Source organism: Coregonus clupeaformis, chromosome 23, assembly GCF_020615455.1.
Source record: "Coregonus clupeaformis isolate EN_2021a chromosome 23, ASM2061545v1, whole genome shotgun sequence".
NCBI lineage: Eukaryota > Metazoa > Chordata > Actinopteri > Salmoniformes > Salmonidae > Coregonus > Coregonus clupeaformis.
In genome coordinates this window covers 34,840,044-34,862,966 of record NC_059214.1, presented here as the reverse complement: position 1 = coordinate 34,862,966, position 22,923 = coordinate 34,840,044, and the positions used below count along the sequence as shown (strand labels likewise).

Genomic DNA, 22,923 nt, shown 5'->3' with positions numbered 1-22,923 from the left:
GACAAATGAGCAATGTAAAATACAAACATTTAGGAAAAGTCAGGGAAGGAGCAGGTTACAAAATCAAACGTCAGTGGCCATTGGCCTAGTGTTAACATGATTTTTGAATGACTACCCCATCTCTGTACCCCACACACAATTATCTGTAAGGTCTCTCAGTCGAGCAGTGAATTTCAAACACAGATTTAACCTCAAAGACCAGGTTTTCCAATGCCTTGCAAAGAAGGGCACTTATTGGTAGATGGGTAAAAAAAAGCAGACATTGAATATTCCTTTAAGCATGGTGAAGTTACTACAAAGATACAGGCGTCCTTCCTAACTAAGTTGCCATAGAGGAAGGAAACCACTCAAGGGATATCACCATGAGGCACAATTGTGACTTTAAAACAGTTACAGAGTTTAATGGCTGTGATAGGAGAAATTGAGGATGGATCAACAATATTGTAGTTACTCCATAATACTAACCTAATGGACAGAGGGAAAAGAGGGATGCCTGTAGAAAATAAAAATATTCCAAAACATGTATCCTGTTTGCAACGAGGCACAAAAGTAATACTGCTAAAAATGTGCCAAAGCAAATCACTTTTAATTCTGAATACAAAGTGTTTGCTTGTGAGAAATCCAATACCACACATTACTGAGTACCACTCTCCATATTTTCAAGGATAGTGGTGGCTGCATCATGTTATGGGTATGCTTGTAATCGTGAAGGACAGGGGAGTTTTTCAGAAATGGAATGGAGGCAAAATCCTAGAGAAAAATCTGGTTCAGTCTGCTTTCCACCAGACACTGGGAGATTAATTCACCTTTCAGTAGGACAATAACCTAAAACACAAGGCCAAATCTACACTGGAGTTGCTTACGAAGAAGACAGTGAATGTTCATGAGTGGCCGGGTTACAGTTTTGACTTCAATACATTTGCAAACCTTTCTAAAAACATGTTTTCACTTTGTCATTATGCGGTATTGTGTGTAGATAATTTTTTTGGAATTAATCCATTTTGAATTCAGGCTGTACCACAACAAAATATGGAATAAGTCAAGGATTATGAATACGTCTGAAGACACTGTATGTAGAAACTCTTTTTGTTGTATAGCACACTGTATTACTTATACAACTAATATAAGGACAGGACATGAGACGGGAGTAGAAACTAACGTGGGCATTGTTTAACGCGTTTCACAGGACAAAACATTCCAAGCATTACAATGTACATTAGCAGGGGGGCGTTACAGGTGCCCTAAAGGAACAAAATAGAATATCAATACACAACATATTCCTCCCCCTTTACTTTTGATGCCTCATAAGGAAAAAGTAAATATTCACTGTTTTGCATATTATTTTATTTTTAATTATCTTAATGTAAATAAAGGAACTTTTCAGAATAACCTTTTCTGAACTGCCCCAATGTCGGAGGTTAGTATGAACAAAATGTTCAACCTTTCAGGGGGTCGTCTTTCTCTTGCAGGGTAATGACGACATACAGGTGAGTCTACAGTCGCATTGTCTCTGAGTCTGAGTGGTGATGGTGTATGCCCAGACTGGGGTTCAACATTACCCAGACTAGGCACTCTGGCTGGTTCAGGTGAGTCTGGAGCACTTTCCAAATTTGTAGGTTGCTGCAGCGGATGTTCAGGTGATGGCTCGTAGTCATGGTAGGTCTCCAGTAGCTGATCTTGGTTTGTCACTTGACATGAGTCATCTCTGAGGTTGGTTCCTGGCAACAATTGATCCACGTGTCTCCTCCAGATGATGTTCTCCGGTGTGTGAACTGTGTAGGACACAGGGCCTGTTTGTGCGACCACTGTTGCTGGCATCCACTTTGGCCCTTTGCAGTAGTTCCGAGCAAGAACTCCCTCTCCAACTCTGAAGCTTCTGTCTTTTGCTTTGCTCTATCTCTCCACCTGTGCTCTCTGTTGTGTCTGTACAACCTGTTTAGTCTTTGGAGGTCTCAGGAAGTGTGAAGCTGTCTTTTCATCATGGCTGACGCGGGTACCACTTTGGTTGTAGCATGGGGTGTGTTTCTGTAGGTCAACAGGAAGGTGTTTAGGCGCCTATTGAGGGACCCATTCCCTTCTGATGATTTTAAAGCTTGCTTCATCGTCTGGACAAATCTTTCAGCGAGGCCGTTCGTTGAAGGGTGATATGGCACTGACTTGATGTGTTGAATTCCATTTGCTTCCATGAATGACTGGAAGTCTTCAGACACCAGTTGGGGGCCATTATCGCTAACAAGTTGCATTGGCAATCCGAAGCGAGTGAAGATTGACTGTAGCTCTTCGATGGTTCTCTCCGCTGAGGTGCTCTTCATCACTGTGACCTCAGGCCATTTGCTGTGTGCGTCAACTACGACTAAGAACATACGATCCTCCAGTGGGCCTGCATAGTCTGTGGGTTCGCTGCCAAGGCTCCTCTGGAAAGTCCAATGGGTGTAGTGGCGCTAGCTGAGGCATGTTCCTCATCTTTTCACATGCAGAACATGACTCAGCCTTTTCTTCGATAGCTGCTTCCAAACAAGGCCACTAAAAGTAGCTGTGTGCAATCTCCTTCATTCGCACCATGCCCCAGTGCCCTGAATGGAGCTCTTCAAGCACCTGCCTTCTCAGTGGCGGCGGTATGATGACAGGTAAGGGAAGCCTTGAGAGGCCGTCTGCATTGCAGTGCTGCTCAGACCTTCTGTACTTGATATCGTACTGGTGAGCAGATAACAGTAATGCCCATCGCTGCATGCGCTGGCTGTGAGTGACGGATTGCCAGTGTGGGGACCAAAGATGGAGGTGAGGGGTCTATGGTCCGTCAGCAGTGTGAATTGTCGGCCAAACAGAAACTGATTAAATTTCTTAACTCTGAACACGATGGCGAGTGCTTCACGCTCTATCTGTGCATAATTGCTCTCGGCTTTACTTAAGGTCTGCGATGAGAAAGCAATTGGCCTTTCTTCACCTGATGGCATGATGTGTGAGACAACAGCACCAATGCTATAAGGCGATGTGTCAGATGCCAACTGTAATGGCAAGTTGGGGTTGAAGTGGGTGAGGGCCTCTGACTGAGCTAAGGCTGTTTTAACTTTCTTGAAGGCCTCCTCACATCTGTCTGTCCACTTCCACGGTTTGGTTTTGTTCAGTGGCTTTAACATGTTAGCTAGGTTCGGCAAAAACTTTGCGTAGTTCGTTAGTGGTCCTAAGAATGATCGCAGCTGACTCACATTCTGTGGGGATGGAGCTTCCGCGACGGCCTTCACCTCTGAAGGTGCCGTGTTGAGCCCCGAACTGTTGATGACGTGGCCCAGGTACTCAACAGAAGGCCGGAAAAACGTGCATTTGTCCTTCTGGACCCTCAGACCGTACTCCTCCAGTCTCTGTAGTGTAGCGTTCAGGTTTCTCAGGTGCTCCTGCTCGTCTTTGCCAGTGATGAGTAGATCATCGAGGTAACATTGGAACCCAGTGAGCCCGCTCAGTATCTGGTCCATAGCTCTCTGAAACAAGGCCAGAGCTGAGGTGATTCCAAAAGGAAGCCTCCGGTACCTGTACAATCCTTTGTGAGTCACTATGGTCAACAGTTCTTGTGACCCTTGGTCCACATAAATCTGTAGATAAGCTTGACATAAGTCTATCTTACTGAATTTCTGTCCTCCAGCTAAACCAGAAAAGAGGTCGTCAATGAGGGGTAGTGGATATTTTTCAGCAGTCAAGACGTGGTTAACGGTGACTTTGAAATCGCCACAGAGTCTGTGATCCATCTTTTTTTATGACTGGAACAACGGGTGTAGCCCATTCACTAACATTCACTGGATCCAATACTCTACTCTCGACTAGTCTGTTTAGCTCAGTTTCAACTTTTGGTTTTATGGTGTATGGGACATGCTTTGATGCATTTTGGCTTGCTGTCTGGTTTCACGGTCAGCTTAACTGTTATGTCCTTCATACTGCCAAGTTCTCCATTGAACTTTGTCTGTCATAGTTGACGTGTACCTATGATGAAAATTACAGGCCTCTCTCATCTTTTTAAGTGGGAGAACTTGCAAAATTGGTGGCTGACTAAATACTTTTTTCCCCCACTGTATGTGCTTTCTTGAGCAAGGGGAACCTGCGGGCGCTGCAGGATTTCAGTCCTTCACGGCGTAGTGTGTTACCAATTGTTTTCTTGGTGACTATGGTCCCAGCTGCCTTGAGATCATTGACAAGATCCTCCTGTGTAGTTCTGGGCTGATTCCTCATTGCAACTCCACGAGGTGAGATCTTGCATGGAGCCCTAGGCCGAGGGAGATTGACAGTTATTTTGTGTTTCTTCCATTTGCGAATAATTGCACCAACTGTTGTCACCTTCCCACCAAGCTGCTTGGCGATGAACTTGTAGCCCATTCCAGCCTTGTGTAGGTCTACAATCATGTCCCTGACATCCTTGGAGAGCTCTTCGGTCTTGGCCATGGTGGAGAGTTTGGAATCTGATTGATTGCTTCTGTGGACAGGTGTCTTTTATACAGGTAAAAAGCTGAGATTAGGAGCACTCCCTTTAAGAGTGTGCTCCTAATCTCTGCTCGTTACCGGTATAAAAGACACCTGGGAGCCAGAAATCTTTCTGATTGAGAGGGGGTCAAATACTTATTTCCCTCATTAAAATGCAAATCAATTTTTAAATGTTTTGACATCCGTTTTTCTGGATTTTTTTGTTGTTATTCTGTCTCACTGTTCAAATAAACCTATAATTAAAATTATAGACTTATCATTTCTTTGTCAGTGGGCAAACGTACAAAATCAGCTGGGGATCAAATACTTTTTTCCCTCACTGTATATATATATACATATATATATACACATACATACATACATACATACATACATACATACATACATACATACATATATACATACATATATACACATACATTTCCTTTTTAAAAATATATTTCCCTTTATTACTTTCCAACCCCACCACCCCTTCCCTAATTTGAGCTAACTAGTGAACAACAATGCTTAGGCCTCTACTTCCAGCTTATACATACTATATAAATTTTACAATAATTATATTTTGTTTGTTTTTACTCCTGAACATCCTCTACCCTCAACCTCTCCGATCATTTTCATGATGTCCATCCGGTTTGCTTCTATATGCCATATCTTTCTAACTGTGCTCTTTCACAAAAGCTCTCAACCTATAACCTATATACTTATTATGGACACAGTATGCTTACATTATTAGTTATCTTGTTGTTATTAGTTGTTGTTAGTTGTTATTAGTCCCATCCTTCAACTCCATTCAACACCACCCATCTATCTCTTAACACCATCCATATTGGATTTCTATTTGCCATATATTTTTCAACTGTACTGTGAAAATAAACATTTTTGTTAAAAGTATTATTATATTATTGATCGATTGACTATGACTTTTCAGATCACCCAGTAATGCTATCTGCAGGGTTAGCTCCAGGTAAATATTGCAATCCTTTAGCCATTCCTGGACCTGTGTCCAAAAACAAGCTATAAATGGACAGTACCAAAACAAATGATCTAATGATTCTGTCTCTTCGCAGCAAAATCTGCAGAGCTGGGAAGATTGTATCCCCCATAGAAATAACACTCTATTGGTAGTAAGAATTGTATATAATAATTTAAATTTAAAAATTATAAGTTTTGAATCCGGCGTCGTTTTGCGTATCAGTTCATAAACACTATGCCATGGGATCGGTACGTCAAAAATCTCTTCCCAACTATTTTTGCAATATATATGGGACTGCTGTCAATCCTTTGGTCCTTAAATGAAACTAGTATACTTTGTTATTTATCACAGTTTTCTTTAACCAATTATGTTCTTTAATGCAAGGCCGACAGACAAGTTCCTTACATTTTCCCCCTTCCACTTTTTTTGCGGTAATGCTGCAATTATTTGGTTGTAATTTTGCGTAGAGCAGACATTTCCATATGTTTTTGTTAGCTGCATGTGCAACATAATTCCACCAGTCCTACCGATGATATAATTTACGAAGGTTTTTTATCAATTAGTATATTTGAGTTTAACCACAATATTTGTTGCATTATTTGTTCTGTCGTTTCTGGAGGATTAAATTGAAATTGCAACCAACTTTCTATGGCTTGTTTTAGAAATAGTGATATTTGGGAGATGATTTCCTTTTCAAATAACTGAAAGTGTGAGGTTGTAATCTGAATAAAGGGAAAAAGGCCATTCTTGAACATTGGGTGAGACAATCTTACTAATTTGCCAGAGAACCAGTTCGGATTTAAGTATAACTTTTGTATGACTGAAGCTTTTAGTGATAGGTCTAATGCTTTAATATTTAATAATTGATGTCCTCCGAATTCATAGTCATTATATAAATAGGCCCGTTTAATTTTGTCTGGCTTGCCATTCCAAATAAAATGGAATATTGTTTTTTCATATAATTAAAAAAAAAACTGTTCGCTAGGCGTAGGCAAGACCATAAGAAAATCGGTAAACTGGGATAATACTAAAGAGTTAATCAACGTGATTTTTCCACAAATTGACAGGTATTTACCTTTCCATGGTAGCAAGATCTTATCTATTTTTGCTAACTTTCTATTAACATTTATTGGAGTGAGATCATTTATTTCATTTGGGATATGTATTCCGAGTATATCCACATTACCATCAGACCATTTTATTGGTAAACTACATGGTAATGTACATTTTTAATTTTTTTGTGATCCAATACGTAATATAGTACATTCATCATAATTTGGTTGTAATCCAGAGAGGTTAGAAAATGTATCTAGATCCTTTATGAGGCTGTGGAGGGATTCAAGTTGTGGATTTAAAAGAAAACATGAATCATCAGCGTACAATGACACTTTTGTTTTTAAGCCCTGGATTTCTAATCCTTTGATATTATTGTTGGATCTGATTTTAATAGCTAACATCTCGATGGCCATAATAAATAGATATGCTGATAGTGGACAACCTTGTTTCACTCCTCTTGACAGTTTAAAACTTTCTGAGAAATAGCCAATATTTACTGTTTTACACCTAGGGTTACTATACATGATTTTAACCCATTTTATAAGAGATTCTCCAAAATTGAAATGCTCCAGGCATTTATATATAAACCCCAGTCGAACTTGATCAAATGCCTTTTCGAAGTCTGCTATGAATAGCAGGCCTGGTTTCCCATATTTTCCATAGTGTTCTATTGTTTCCAATACTTGCCTTATATTATCTCCAATGTATCTTCCATGTAAAAAACCTGTCTGATTAGAATGAATAATATCCGACAATACCTTTTTAATTCTATGCGCTATACATTTTGCTAGGATTTTTGCATCACAACACTGAAGTGTAAGGGGCCTCCAATTTTTTTAATGGACTGGATCTTTGTATTTTCCACTTGTATCCTGTTTCAGTAATAATGAAATCAGACCTTCTTCTAGAGTGTCTGATAATCTACCATTTACATAGGAGTGGTTAAAACATGCTAATAACGGTCCTCTGAGTATATAAAAAAAGGTTTGGTATACCTCGACTGGTATGCCATCCAACCCTGGAGTTTTCTCGGACTTAAAGTCTTTAATTGCATCCTCTGTGATTTCCCCTTCACATAAGTCTTGGCTGTTAATTTTAAATTATCAATAGAACAAAATCTCTACAATTAGCTTCAGTTAGAGGAGATGGAGGCGACTGAAACAAAGCACATGCTTAAAGTACTTTGTTTCCTCCTTCAAAATATAATTTGGTGAATCATGGGTGACTCCGTCATTTGTAAGCAGTTTCAGTAAATTCTTTTTGGTAGCATTCCTATGCTGAAGATTAAAAAAGAATTTGGTGCATTTTTCCCCATATTCCATCCAGTTTGCTTTATTTTTATAATATATTACACTTGATCTTTCTTGAATAAGTTTCTCCATTTATTTTAGTTTTTCCTCTAATTTATTCTGAGCCTCTATGTTACAGTTTTTATTGCTATCTATCTGTTCTTACATTTACATTTACGTCATTTAGCAGACACTCTTATCCAGAGCGACTTACAGTTAGTGAGTGCATACATTATTTTTATTTTTTCATACTGGCCCGACGTGGGAATCGAACCCACAACCCTGACGTTGCAAACGCCATGCTCTACCAACTGAGCTACATCCCTGCCGGCCATTCCCTCCCCTACCCTGGACGACGCTGGGCCAATTGTGCGCCGCCCCATGGGTCTCCCGGTCACGGCCGGCTACGACAGAGCCTGGATTCGAACCAGGATCTCTAGTGGCACAGCAATATTTGGATCTCTAGTGGATCTCTAGTGTTGTTGCAATATTTCTCTAGCCTTATAATTTGTTTTGTGTTATTATCCAGATTGAATGTTATTACCCTCGAATATATGAAATGTTAATATTTAGTATAACTTACTGATATTGAATATTATGTTTTTATCTTGAGGTGATTTTTATCGCTGTGTATTCAATATGCCATCTTGTATACCTGCCCTCTACTGGAAGCCACCCCTACCTTGTCACCTGAAGATGGTATTGCTGAATCTGGTACTGATAGATGTAAATACATTTATCCTGAGGGTGTAACATTTTTGTCAAAGGGTGGATTGATAGATTAATTTGTATGTTTATTTTAATGACTAAAGTGTTCCACCCCGATAGTGTATAAATGTGTAAACTGTGTTAAGAGTTATAAGAAAATAGGACCACTAACAGGGAAGATGTTAGAAACTGTTGGAGATGAGCATTCCATAGTAAGGGGGACCTAGAAACTGCTGAAACATTCTATACTGTGGAAAGTTATAGGCCGCCAAAAGGTGGGCGGAGCAAAGTCCTTTGTGTGGACGCATTTAAAAAGGACTGTGTGTGTTTTTGGCGCCAGAGCGGTCTCTGAAATAAAACTGGGTGATCCCTTGCAGACTGGAGAATTTGTTTAATTCATTATTAAACCAGAGCCTTACACCCTCTGGGAATTATTCAAAGCTTTAGTAACTATTAGAGATAGAAATTCTCATGACAATTGGTCCTTCGAGCCGGATCTCAAAATCAGTTTTCTGTCGTTCCGGGGGACACCGAAAACCGTGCACAGACGGATAATACATCCGTATAGACTAAAACCTGGCCTCTGTGATTGGGGGTTCTTTACAGGCCGGTGGCAAAACTGGTGGATGACAGAAACTGTGACGAGATCACAAAAATTGAGATTGATATCCCAGCTGCAAGGATAAGGTCAGTGATTTTTATTCATGAATTTTGGGGGGATTGATATCTTGAAACTGCAGTAGGAAAAAATTAACAGTTTAAATCTGCTGTAGTGTGGGTAGTAATCCGTCGATATTCCGAAAGGGATTCATCAGGTACACCGTTTTTAGACGTTTATCGAGAGAAAACCATGCGCCAGTATTCTGGATAAATATAAAACGGCGCCGGGTGTGAGATCCGATTAAGAAGTGGGTCCAAAATGATTCAGGGTAGTAGACGCCATTACCAATAGAAACTATAAGGGGGATACTTGTTACTGTAGACTCTCTAATAAGAGGAAGAATTCTTAATGTATGAGATTTTCTAGAATTATCGACAGTAAACCGTAAAGGGTAAACCCCTTCATGTATTAGATTTTCTAGAAATATCAAGATTACTCAGTAGAAAGAAGACTCTTTAATGTATGAGATAGTTATAGGGGTATCCTGGTTGGAGAAAAAGGTCACGTGTACGGGGTTGATCATATGACGTCAACACATTGTATTTCGGTACATTTGGGAAATTGAGATTATGGTAAAATTGACCATAAGTGAAATGTCAAATGTTGATATGGTTAACATTTCAAATTTGGGCACTATTATAGAAGAAAATATTCCTGTAGGTTGTGCAAATATTGATTGAGTGTTGGGAAATAACGTTGTGTGAATGTGATATGTGTCACGCCCTGGCTCTGGGACTCTGTTATGTTGAGCCAGGGTGTGTAGTTTCTATGTATTTGTGTTCTAGGTTCTTTATCTAGCTCATGTGTTTCTGTGTTGGCCGGGGTGGTTCTCAATCAGAGGCAACGAGTGTCAGCTGTTGCTTGTTGTCTCTGATTGGGAACCATACTTAGGCAGCCTGTTTTCCACAGTGTTTTGTGGGATCTTGTTCCGTGTTGGTTTTGTGTTGTAAACCAAGGACTTCACGTATCGTTTTGTTGTTTTGTTCGTGTGGGTGAATATAAATAAAAGTATGTTCGCATATCACGCTGCGCCTTGGTCCACTGTGTTTGACGATCGTGACAGAAGATCCCACCAATACTGGACCAAGCAGCGTGTCCAGGAGTACACGCTGGAGGTAACTTTAGCGGATGTCCACCTCGACTGGGTCAAGCAGCGTGAGGAGGAGATAGGTTGGACTTGGGAGCAGAGGATGGAGAGTCTGGCGAAAGCCATGGAGGCCATATCCACGGGGGAGAGACAAGCCCAATACATTTTTAGGGGGGGGCTCACACCGTGGACGACGGGGCTGCTGGAGGCAGATAAGGGGCGAGTTAGTGGATGAGGAGAGAAGGCCACCGGGTTACGGGAGCCATTGGCGAGTAGAGGGAAGGAAAATGTAGAGGCACGGCGAGAGGTACTGAGGTGTGTTGCCAGTCCGGTCCGGCCCGTTCCTGATCCCCGGGTAAGGCCAGTGGTGTGTGTTCCCAGTGCGGTCCGGCCTGTTCCTGTCCCTCGCACCAAGCCTGTGATGCGCGTCGCCAGCCCGGCCCGGCCTGTTCCTGCTCCCCGCACCAAGCCAGGGGTGCGCGTCGTCAGCCCGGTCCGGCCCATTCCTGCTCCCCGCACCAAGCCTGTGGTGCGCATCGTCAGCCCGGTCCGGCCCGTTCCTGCTCCCCCGCACTGAAGCCAGGGGTGCGCGTCGTCAGCCTGGTCCGCCCGTTCCTGCTCCCCGCACCAAGCCTGTGGTGCGCCCGTCAGCCCGGTTCGGCCCGTCCCTGCTCCCCGCACCAAGCCTGTGGTGCGCGTCGTCAGCCCGGTCCGGCCCGTTCCTGCTCCCCACACCAAGCCTGTGGTGCGCGTCGTCAGTCCGGCACAGCCCGTGCCTGGGTCACCGGTGCCTGGTCAGGTACCGGTCAGCTGCTCCACATCGGAGCCTAAGCAATCCGCTCCACCGATGTGGGATCTTGTTCCGTGTTGGTTTTGTGTTGTAAACCAAGGACTTCACGTATCGTTTTGTTGTTTTGTTCGTGTGGGTGAATATAAATAAAAGTATGTTCGCATATCACGCTGCGCCTTGGTCCACTGTGTTTGACGATCGTGACAATATGAAAGTCGTGTGAATATGGGAATGAGTTAATCTGAAGTTTGGACAATAAGCGGTTGATATAATGATATCTTGGGGTTTGTAAAAACACTGCTTGTCATAAAATAGTGTGAGATGTTAGTTCAGGGAATAGTGACCAGTCTATAGGATTCTGGGAGGATTTTATGACTGAGGGGGCAGGGTCTAGGTAATTAACGTTGTTGTTCCGATTGGAACTAGATTATGGTAAACTAACTTGTGGCAATAAAGAATCACTAGAAATACAAATGGTTTAGTTGATATGAATATACTAAAATATGATGAATGTTATGTGTGGGTAATTGATTACTAGAGATTAGGTAAAAGTGGAAGAATATATAAGTGCTGGCTTGCGCGCCAAAACATGTAGACGTACGTGGAGGGTGGAAAACAGTACATAGATCATGTGATAGAAATAAGATCAATCATTATAATAATAATATAATATGTCATTTCGCAGACGCTTTTATCCAAAGCGACTTACAGTCATGTGTGCATACATTTTTATGTATGGTGGAATTTTAGTAACGACTCACTTATTCAACAAGAATAGTGGGGGGAGTAAAATAATTATTTTTGTGTTGCTGAATGAGTTGATAGTTTAAAAACTACTGAGAAAATAGTTGTAATGTGGACTATCGAATTGAATATGGATATGAATTCAATATATGATGGTAAAATACAGCAAGTGTTTAGTGTTACTTCTAGCCTACTTAGAAAGGATATTTACCTAGATCTGATGTATTCTAATAATGGAGGATTGGTGATAAACTGAACCAAACATGACATTACTACAGCAATTTAGGATGGTTAATGTTGTTACGTTAGTTTTTAAACCTTATGATAGAGGTAAATGCAGAATGCTGTTTGAGAGTGTGTTTTATTTTGTCTACTAGTAAAAAATGGAAGAATGTCCATGTTTTTTGTCTGTGGGTGTTAACCATTGGGGCTTGCTGAAACGTGAGAGCGCTGTAAGGGATATTATGGGTTACGTTAGGTGTACGAGGATCAATGGTTGCAGTGGAAAAGGAAGTCATAGGAGGTTGAATGGTTGGTATGAAAGGGCTAGCTAGTTAGTGTTGCGAACTAGTGACGTTTAGAGTGGTGACGTAACTTGCTATGCGACATGGAAGTAGTTGTTTACCTTGCTTTGCAAGGATCGCGGATTTTGTGGAGACAATTTACTAATGACATGATTTCAGGGTGAAAGAAAGTAGTGATGGTTGGGCTATATTGAGATATGTAGGACGTATTGGGATGATATGAAGAACATGTCTAGATAGTTGAATATGGAACGTTTTTTTGATAATTGGTAATTATTATTATTACATTATATTGTTTGATTAAACAACAGTGAGTTATGCAGACAGTTCATTAATTCTAAAAACGATAATATGTTTATGATATGTTGAACAATGGGAGATAGTTGTTACTATTAGGCTTATGAAGAAGTAGATATTTTTGGTATGTTATGAAGTTATTAAACAATAGGTTTATATTTTAAAACATCAATGCAACAGGTTGTGATGATTAAAGTACTAGAAAGGGGTTATAGGTTTATAGTAGAAGGTGTAGTGAACTTAATGAAACATGGTATTATCTAGTGTCTTCTGAGTGGGAGTATTTTTCCAGGATTGATGGAAGTCTCCTATAGTATTATGTTAAGTGAAGTGTAGGTAGTTTTAAATATTATGCTGATGTGATAGCACCAACTTTATGTAGGTTCTAGATTTGTTAAACAACAAGTTGATATTTGAAACTAAATTAATGCAATGGGCTGCAGAAATCAGAAAAAGGCACAATCTAATGTGAAACAGCTATTACCTAGGTCATGGATTCAGTAATGAGACCAGGATGATAATAATAATAGAAATCTAGGTAGAATAATTTAAGATAGGGACTAGCTGTCCAGATATAGACAAAAAATTTTAGTTAAGGAATAAATGCCAAGACGAAATACAGAACGATACGTGTGAGGTTTTTGAATTGGCAACAATTGAATTAGCTCTGCAGCAAGAACAGAAACCATACCTCACCTTAACAGTATTGGGAAAAGAGATTACATTCTTGTGTGACACAGGGGCCTGTCGCACAGCGATCTGTGCAGTCGACAGGCCCGAAGGGATTAGGATTAATGGGGGAAAAAATCCTAGTACGATCTGCCTCAGGTCATTAATTTATAGAGCGATTATCAGCTCCTGTGACTTTAAAACATGAAAATTCAGGAGGAGGAGCATGCATACCTGTACTGATATCAAGCCTATGTCCAGTTAATCTGCTAGGAAGAGACGCTATGACTCAGTTGAACGTAGCTGAAACACCGACTGAGAGGGGTATGAAGGCATACAGTGGGGAAAAAAGTATTTAGTCAGCCACCAATTGTGCAAGTTCTCCCACTTAAAAAGATGAGAGAGGCCTGTAATTTTCATCATAGGTACACGTCAACTATGACAGACAAATTGAGATTTTTTTTCTCCAGAAAATCACATTGTAGGATTTTTTATGAATTTATTTGCAAATTATGGTGGAAAATAAGTATTTGGTCACCTACAAACAAGCAAGATTTCTGGCTCTCACAGACCTGTAACTTCTTCTTTAAGAGGCTCCTCTGTCCTCCACTCGTTACCTGTATTAATGGCACCTGTTTGAACTTGTTATCAGTATAAAAGACATCTGTCCACAACCTCAAACAGTCACACTCCAAACTCCACTATGGCCAAGACCAAAGAGCTGTCAAAGGACACCAGAAACAAAATTGTAGACCTGCACCAGGCTGGGAAGACTGAATCTGCAATAGGTAAGCAGCTTGGTTTGAAGAAATCAACTGTGGGAGCAATTATTAGGAAATGGAAGACATACAAGACCACTGATAATCTCCCTCAATCTGGGGCTCCACGCAAGATCTCACCCCGTGGGATCAAAATGATCACAAGAACGGTGAGCAAAAATCCCAGAACCACACGGGGGGACCTAGTGAATGACCTGCAGAGAGCTGGGACCAAAGTAACAAAGCCTACCATCAGTAACACACTACACCGCAAGGGACTCAAATCCTGCAGTGCGAGACGTGTCCCCCTGCTTAAGCCAGTACATGTCCAGGCCCGTCTGAAGTTTGCTAGAGTGCATTTGGATGATCCAGAAGAGGATTGGGAGAATGTCATATGGTCAGATGAAACCAAAATAGAACTTTTTGGTAAAAACTCAACTCGTCGTGTTTGGAGGACAAAGAATGCTGAGTTGCATCCAAATAACACCATACCTACTGTGAAGCATGGGGGTGGAAACATCATGCTTTGGGGCTGTTTTTCTGCAAAGGGACCAGGACGACTGATCCGTGTAAAGGAAAGAATGAATGGGGCCATGTATCGTGAGATTTTGAGTGAAAACCTCCTTCCATCAGCAAGGGCATTGAAGATGAAACGTGGCTGGGTCTTTCAGCATGACAATGATCCCAAACACACCGCCCGGGCAACGAAGGAGTGGCTTCGTAAGAAGCATTTCAAGGTCCTGGAGTGGCCTAGCCAGTCTCCAGATCTCAACCCCAGAAAATCTTTGGAGGGAGTTGAAAGTCCGTGTTGCCCAGCGACAGCCCCAAAACATCACTGATCTAGAGGAGATCTGCATGGAGGAATGGGCCAAAATACCAGCAACAGTGTGTGAAAACCTTGTGAAGACTTACAGAAAATGTTTGACCTGTGTCATTGCCAACAAAGGGTATATAACAAAGTATTGAGAAACTTTTGTTATTGACCAAATACTTATTTTCCACCATAATTTGCAAATAAATTCATAAAAAATCCTACAATGTGATTTTCTGGAATTTTTTTTCTCATTTTGTCTGTCATAGTTGACGTGTACCTATGATGAAAATTACAGGCCTCTCTCATCTTTTTAAGTGGGAGAACTTGCACAATTGGTGGCTGACTAAATACTTTTTCCCCCACTGTATGCTAAATGGGACAGTTTGAACCTCAGGAAGGAAGCCAAATGTTAATTTAGGTAGATGATATTCTATTGGCTAATCCCACTCAAGAGGGATGTAAAACAGATACAATCCAATTGTTGACCTTTCTGGCAGAGCAGGGACACAAAGTAAGCAAAAAGAAACTTCAACTCTGGCAGAGCGAGGTAATTTACTTAGGACATACCATAACTCAGGAGGGGCGAACATTAAACTCATCCAGGAAAACTGCTATACTTGAAGCGCCAAAACCGTTAAACAAGAAACAAATGATGAGCTTTTTGGGAATGATAAACTACTGTAGAGCTTGGGTACCACATCATGCACTGCATACTGGTAAATTAATTGATCTTATCTATGGGAAGGCAATGGCAGGCCATGATAAAATCATTTGGAACTCCGAAGCGGAGGAACAATTTATAGAGATAAAAGAGTTGCTAACTTCCCAAACAGTCTTAGCTTTTCCTAGATATGACAGGCCTTTTACTCAAACGATGGACTGTAGGGAGGGATATATGACATCGGTCTTGACTCAGAAACATGGTGAGAAAAACAAACCCATTGCACATTATTCATCTAGGTTAGACCAGGTAGCACAAGCAATGCCTCTATGTTTACAGTCTGTGGTAGCTGCAGCTCAGGCGGTGCAGGATTCGGCATCAATAGTTTTGTACCATGATTTAACCCTAAGAGTTCCACATGCAGTATCCATACTATTATTGGAGCATAAAATGGCCTACATGTCACCCGCTATACATTTATCTTGTATGATAATCCTGTTAAATATGCCTAATCTGACCATAGATGTCACAGATTCAGCCGAGGCTGCCCCTCCTCCTTGCTCGGGCAGGCTTCGGCATTCGTCGTCCCCGGAGTACTAGCTGCTACCGATCTATGTTTCTGTGTTTGACTTGTTTGGTCTTGATTGTGTACACCTGTTTCAAATTATGTTGCATTGTATTCCCTATATAACCCTCTGTCTTTCATTGTGTTTTGTGTGTGATTGTTTTCGTCATCGGCAGTAGTTTATTGTGCGGGTTATTTTCCTCCCTGTTTTGGAGGTTGTTTATACTCTGGTTATTTTCGAGTAAAGTACGTTTCCAGTAAGCTCTGTGTCCTGCGTTTGACTTCGCCCACCGCATTCACTGACGCTTATGACAATAGAACGATGTGCAACTCTGAACCCCTCCACTCTGGTTCCTATTGCAATAGATGGCAGCCCACATAATTGTATAACTGAAACTGAGTAACTTGTATTGCCAAGACCTGACTTGAAAGACCTGACTTGACAGACCTAGCCTTAGTAGATGGGGAAGTGACTATGTTTGTTGATGGCTCATCTAGAAAAAACCCTGATGGTACGAATGCTACAGGATATGCAGTTGTAACAGAGGATATGCAGTTGTAACAGAGACAGACGTCTTGGAAGCTGAATCTTTACCTAGAAATTATTCTGCACAACAGGTTGAGATAGTAGCTCTCACTCGCGAATGTCATTTGGGAAAAGGGAAAAAGGTTACTATTTACACCGATAGTGCCTATGCATTTAATACAGTACACATATTTGCTGCACAATGGAGAAACAGGGGAATGGTAACCACTTCTGGAAAAACCGTTACACATGCCCAGTTAATTTACTTTTAGATGCTGTACTCATATCAGAGAAGATAGCTATTTATAAATGTGAGGCTCATACTAAAGGTGCAAATAGCATAAGCAACGACAACAGAAAGGCAGATGAGGAAGAGAATAAGGCAGGCCTCAAACCACAAGCACCCACATACTTACATCTGAAAGAAGAAATTAACATTGATAAAACATTACTGATAGAGAGCCAGTTGAGAGCACCAATGAAGGAAGTGACCAAATGGGAGAAAATAGGAGCAGTCAAGGAGGAGGGAATTTGCATAAGGATAATTTACCAATATTACCTAAGTGATTGTTTAGAGATGTGGCAATATTGACACATGGGCAGAGCCATGTGTCAACAGGGGGGATGATGGTAGATGGTAGGATTAAAGATAACTAGACGGAGGAGAGGACTACGCAGAGTTAGAGAGAAGAACTGAACCAATAGGGTCTGGGGATCACCTCTGATAACGAAGATCTCCTACCCCGACTTATCATCACTGTAGTGTGTTCTTAGGGTGAGAGTATGGGGTGGTACCAAGCAGAAAGACTAAGGGCAGGAGAGGATTGGCGGTTTTTGGGAATATGAGTAACCCTGAACTGCATCATAGTCTCGGCAATGGTCCTGATATGTCAAGATCCACCACCACCCCGCACCAATTACGCTATGCCCTTACCATTGTTAAGAAGTAAAAGAGAAGCGACCCAACATACTGACCATCAAGGACGAGTGACCTACAAAATAGGAGTCAGAGAAAGGCAGACTTTAGGATTCAAAATAAGGGTTAGGGACGTAGCCAACGTGTGGGGTACATGTCAACAAGCAACAGAATGGAATAATACCCCACCATATTTGTGTTCGGGCCCCACGGCGGATTGTTCCTGGACACACTTGGGGACGGGGATATGAGACCGGGCGGGACATCCAGATGGGGGGTAAAGAGAAACAAAGATATCACGAATTGTCAATTGGAAATAGTAGTAATGTGACTGACTTAGGTTCGGAAGCACAGGAGAGAATTCTGAACCTTACAGCCCCTGTAACCGATGTGTGGTGGGCATGTACCAGTAAAGGCCGTACAGTGAGGGAAAAAGTATTTGATCCCCTGCTGATTTTGTACGTTTGCCCACTGACAAAGAAATGATCAGTCAATAATTTTAATGGTAGGTTTATTTGAACAGTGAGAGACAGAATAACAACAAAAAAATCAAGAAAAACACATGTCAAAAATGTTATAAATTGATTAGCATTTTAATGAGGGAAATAAGTTTTGACCCCCTCTCAATCAGAAAGATTTCTGGCTCCCAGGTGTCTTTTATACAGATAACGAGCTGAGATTAGGAGTACACTCTTAAAGGGAGTGCTCCTAATCTCAGTTTGTTACCTGTATAAAAGACACCTGTCCACAGAAGCAATCAATCAATCAGATTCCAAACTCTCCACCATGGCCAAGACCAAAGAGCTCTCCAAGGATGTCAGGGACAAGATTGTAGACCTACACAAGGCTGGAATGGGCTACAAGAACATCGCCAAGCAGCTTGGTGAGAAGGTGACAACAGTTGGTGCGATTATTCGCAAATGGAAGAAACACAAAAGTACTGTCAATCTCCCTCAGCCTGGGGCTCCATGCAAGATCTTACCTTGTGGAGTTGCAATGATCATGAGAACGGTGAGGAATCAGCCCAGAACTACACGGGAGGATCTTGTCAATGATCTCAAGGCAGCTGGGACCATAGTCACCAAGAAAACACTTGGTAACACACTACGCCGTGAAGGACTGAAATCTTGCAGCGCCCGCAAGGTCCCCCTGCTCAAGAAAGCACATATACAGGGCCGTCTGAAGTTTGCCAATGAACATCTGAATGATTCAGAGGAGAACTGGGTGAAAGTGTTGTGGTCAGATGAGACCAAAATTGAGCTATTTGGCATCAACTCAACTCGCCGTGTTTGGAGGAGGAGGAATGCTGCCTATGACCCCAAGAACACCATCCCCACCGTCAAACATGGAGGTGGAAACATTATGCTTTGGGGGTGTTTTTCTGCTAAGGGGACAGGACAACTTCACTGCGTCAAAGGGACGATGGACGGCGCCATGTACCGTCAAATCTTGGGTGAGAACCTCCTTCCCTCAGCCAGGGCATTGAAAATGGGTTGTGGATGGGTATTCCAGCATGACAATGACCCAAAACACACGGCCAAGGCAACAAAGGAGTGGCTCAAGAAGAAGCACATTAAGGTCCTGGAGTGGCCTAGCCAGTCTCCAGACCTTAATCCCATAGAGAATCTGTGGAGGGAGCTGAAGGTTTGAGTTGCCAAACGTCAGCCTCGAAACCTTAATGACTTGGAGAAGATCTGCAAAGAGGAGTGGGACAAAATCCCTCCTGAGATGTGTGCAAACCTGGTGGCCAACTACAAGAAACGTCTGACATCTGTGATTACCAACAAGGGTTCTGACACCAAATACTAAGTCATATTTTGCAGAGGGGTCAAATACTTATTTCCCTCATTAAAATGCAAATCAATTTATAACATTTTTGACATGCGTTTTTCTGGATTTTGTTGTTGTTATTCTGTCTCTCACTGTTCAAATAAAACTACCATTAAAATTATAGACTGATCATGTCTTTGTCAGTGGGCAAACGTACAAAATCAGCAGTGGATCAAATAATTTTTTCCCTCACCGTATAAGGCAGACAAGGCCAAAAGGGTGGGTAGGTACCTGCGCCCCGGTTCTACTGGTTCAGCCAGTTAGAATTAGTGACCGGAAACAATTTCATCATATGATTTATCACCAGGTTTTTCAGGCGTTACTAGGTTGTACAGTAGATTTGATGTTTTTCCTCCCATAACAGTCAAAAATGTTGGCACAACTACATCTGCTTTAATTCCATTTGCCAACACAAAGTACTCAAAACATTCTGTGTAAGAACTCCATTGAACTTGACAGATTCATCAAATGTTCTTATATTTCCAACCAGTGCAGACATTTAGCTTATTATTTTTCTTTGTCACACTTTTTAGATGGTCCCTTACTCCCAGACCCTTTGTTTGGCTTGTTTTTTACTCGCAGTGATTCCACTTTCTCCCACAGCGAAACTCTTCCTCTTCCTCTTCCTCGAGGCTCTCATTGCTGTGACATCAGAAGCTAGCTAGCATCACTCAACTGGCTAGCTCCACGTTTACTTTGCGTCTTACTACAGTAAAAAAACGAATTAAACTCAGACTTTCTACCAAAAATAATGAACACAAACGTGAGAACGTTTCTTCCTCGTCGCCAGTTTTGTTGTATAGCACACTGTATTACTTATACAACTAATATAAGGACAGGACATGAGACGGGAGTAAAAACTAACGTCGGCATTGTTTAATGCGTTTCACAGGATAAAACATTCCAAGCATTCCAATGTATGTAAGCAGGTGGGCGTTACAGGTGCCCTAAAGGGAAAAACTAGAATATCCATACATAACAGTTTTTCCATTAGAAATCTCCGATCACGCCTGTAGGAGTTGTCATGGCAACGTTAGCTAGCGAAGCTCATGTGCAGAAACACGTAATCGGGTTTAATGGTCGGGTCGTGCCGAACTGCCCATATGCATGCTGTCAAATCAAAGGCATTCCTTCAAAATAAAGTAATTTTTGACTAAATTATTGGGGTCTCAATTTACTGTTGAGAGTTAGAATAGTAGAATACACAAGGTGCAAGTTCGAAATTTGGTTGTGTCAGTCACTGACAGTCCCTCGATAAGCCATGTCAGCTAACCATTTTTAGATTGATAAATTAGTCTAGCGGTACCGGAGTGCCAAGTCTAGGTCCAAAAGACTTCTCAACAGCTTCTACCCCCAAGCCATAAGACTCCTGAACAGCTAATCATGGCTACCCGGACTATTTGCACTGCCCCCCCACCCCATCCTTTTTACGCTTCTGCTACTCTGTTAATTATTTATGCATAGTCACTTTAACTCTACCCACATGTACATATTACTTCAACTATCTCAACTAGCCGGTGCCCCCGCACATTGAATCTGCACCGGTACCCCCCTGTATATATAGCCTCCCTACTGTTATTTTATTTTACTTCTGCTCTTTTTTTCTCAACACTTTTTTTGTTGTTGTTTTATTTTTACTTTTTTTGTTAAAAATAAATGCACTGTTGGTTAAGGGCTGTAAGTAAGCATTTCACTGTAATGTCTGCACCTGTTGTATTCGGCGCATGTGACCAATAAAATTTGATTTGATTTGATATCTAAACTTGTAATAATCATAGCCAACTACCGACCGGGCATGCAAGGCACGTGCCCAGGGGCCCTAACCTCCAGGGGGCCCCCATTGATTTTGTTAGTCACTCTTACAAAGATATCATTAACATGGAATAATTTGTGGAAACATTTGTAGAATTGCAGGAAATTAGCTTTAAAACTTCTACAATTTCTATACACCCCATGGCAAAATCGGTAGAATTGCAGGAAATTAACCTTAGAACTTACATTTTTCTCTCCCGTCAAAAGGGGAGGCCACTAAGATGTTTTGCAAGCAAGGTTTTGCACGCCAACAAAATCTCGCTTAGGGCCCCAAAAAGGCTAGGGCATGCCCTGCATAGAATGCAACAGGCTGAATAAGTGAATTGGTAAACTATTCTACTATGGGGTTGTCGGATTTTGCTGTTGCTTACAGGTGTTGTTGGCTGTGGAAAATGTAATGTGGACAAAAATGTTTCATTACATAGGCCTACTTTTTAAAAAAAACAAGGTACTGGGTTTTAGCTACACCTGGGTTAATTTAATACCTGGAGTAAACAAGTGGTGGGGCTGCATTTTGGCTGAAACACGAATTAAGGGTTGTGGCTTTAATTATTTAAAAAGAACACTCCTTGTAGAACCCTCTGTAGAAAGGGTTCTACCTGGAACCAAAAAGGGTTCTTCAAAGTGTTCTCTATGGGGACAGCCGAGGAACCCTTTAAGGTTCTAGATATCACCTTTTTTTCTAAGAGTGTAGTGTAACACTTTTCTTGTAGAAAAATGTATGCACTCACTAACTGTAAGTCGCTCTGGATAAGAGCGTCTTCTAAATGACTAAAACGTAAATGTATATGTTTGGCTACTGTAGTTCAATCTGCAACATGTCCTTGATTTCCATAATACATGAAAATCGGTTCAAATAGACGTTTTAATGTCATTAATAATAATAGGCTTATAGAAATGTCACATCCAGATAATGGATAACATAATTGCGAGGGCTCGTCGATGACAAATGAGGATAGATATCAGACTGAACATAAAACATATTTTATGTAAATTATAATTATATCAGAGGCTATATTATAATGTAAAACGTCATGCAAACGTACCACTCATGATCATAGCTTTGCTGACAGATTCCAACATGAAATAGTTTGCTGGTCTCTGTGGTGAGAAGAAACGACGGTAAGTGCTGAAAATATTTTGTCGAAAGGAGAAAGATCTGGAAGGATGCGGAAGACACAAATAATATCACGGAGAGGGCGGTCTGATGGAAAACATCTGACTTCACTGAATTAGTGTAAAACAATAAGAAGTTGTTGTGGCCAAATTCAATGTAACACTATAATTAGAAATATAAAAGATTTTCAAAGACTGTTAAAATAGTTATTTTAAAGGATCATCCGTTATACTGAAACTGCGTTCGGGTGGCGGCTTTAGCTGTCTGTCTTCTCTGGGCAATCCCTTTCCTCAGCTTCCTCCTTACAAATTCGGAACCTTTCAGTTGAACCGAAATTTAACTTGGGGTGTATCTCAATCATCCCAGTGGTACTCTCTCTCCGTCTTCTCTTTTTCATCTGTGTTGAAAGGAGGGGATATGCGCCCATGTTGTAGACCTGTATGTTAATATTCTTATTTTTTACTATTTCTTATTGTTGTTGCATTGTCCAGAAGGAACCTGCAAGTAAGCATTTCGTTGACAATGTATACCATGCCTATCCCATACATAAGACTAAAGAACTTGAAACTTGTACTGTGCCCTATCCCTTTTCTCTACACAAATTATATGGAAATCCAGACTAGGGATCTACTTTGAATTTATTCAAATGAAGACTAACC

General features: G+C 41.2%; 1 protein-coding gene across 3 annotated transcripts in view; it reads right to left on the bottom strand.

The window, feature by feature from the left end:
* The window catches only part of LOC121536155 (sterile alpha motif domain-containing protein 9-like), a 33,456-nt gene extending 11,098 nt beyond the window's left edge, over positions 1–22,358 (bottom strand). For 2 of the 3 annotated variants that reach the window (XM_045206690.1, XM_041843437.2), the window contains exon 1: positions 22,194–22,358. The gene's annotated coding sequence lies outside the window, so the exon portion shown is untranslated. Of the gene's footprint in view, positions 1–17,564; positions 17,582–17,694; positions 17,738–22,193 lie in introns of all 3 variants that reach the window. The other variant, XM_045206689.1, reaches the window with a different exon arrangement.
* Positions 22,359–22,923: the final 565 nt, after the last annotated feature.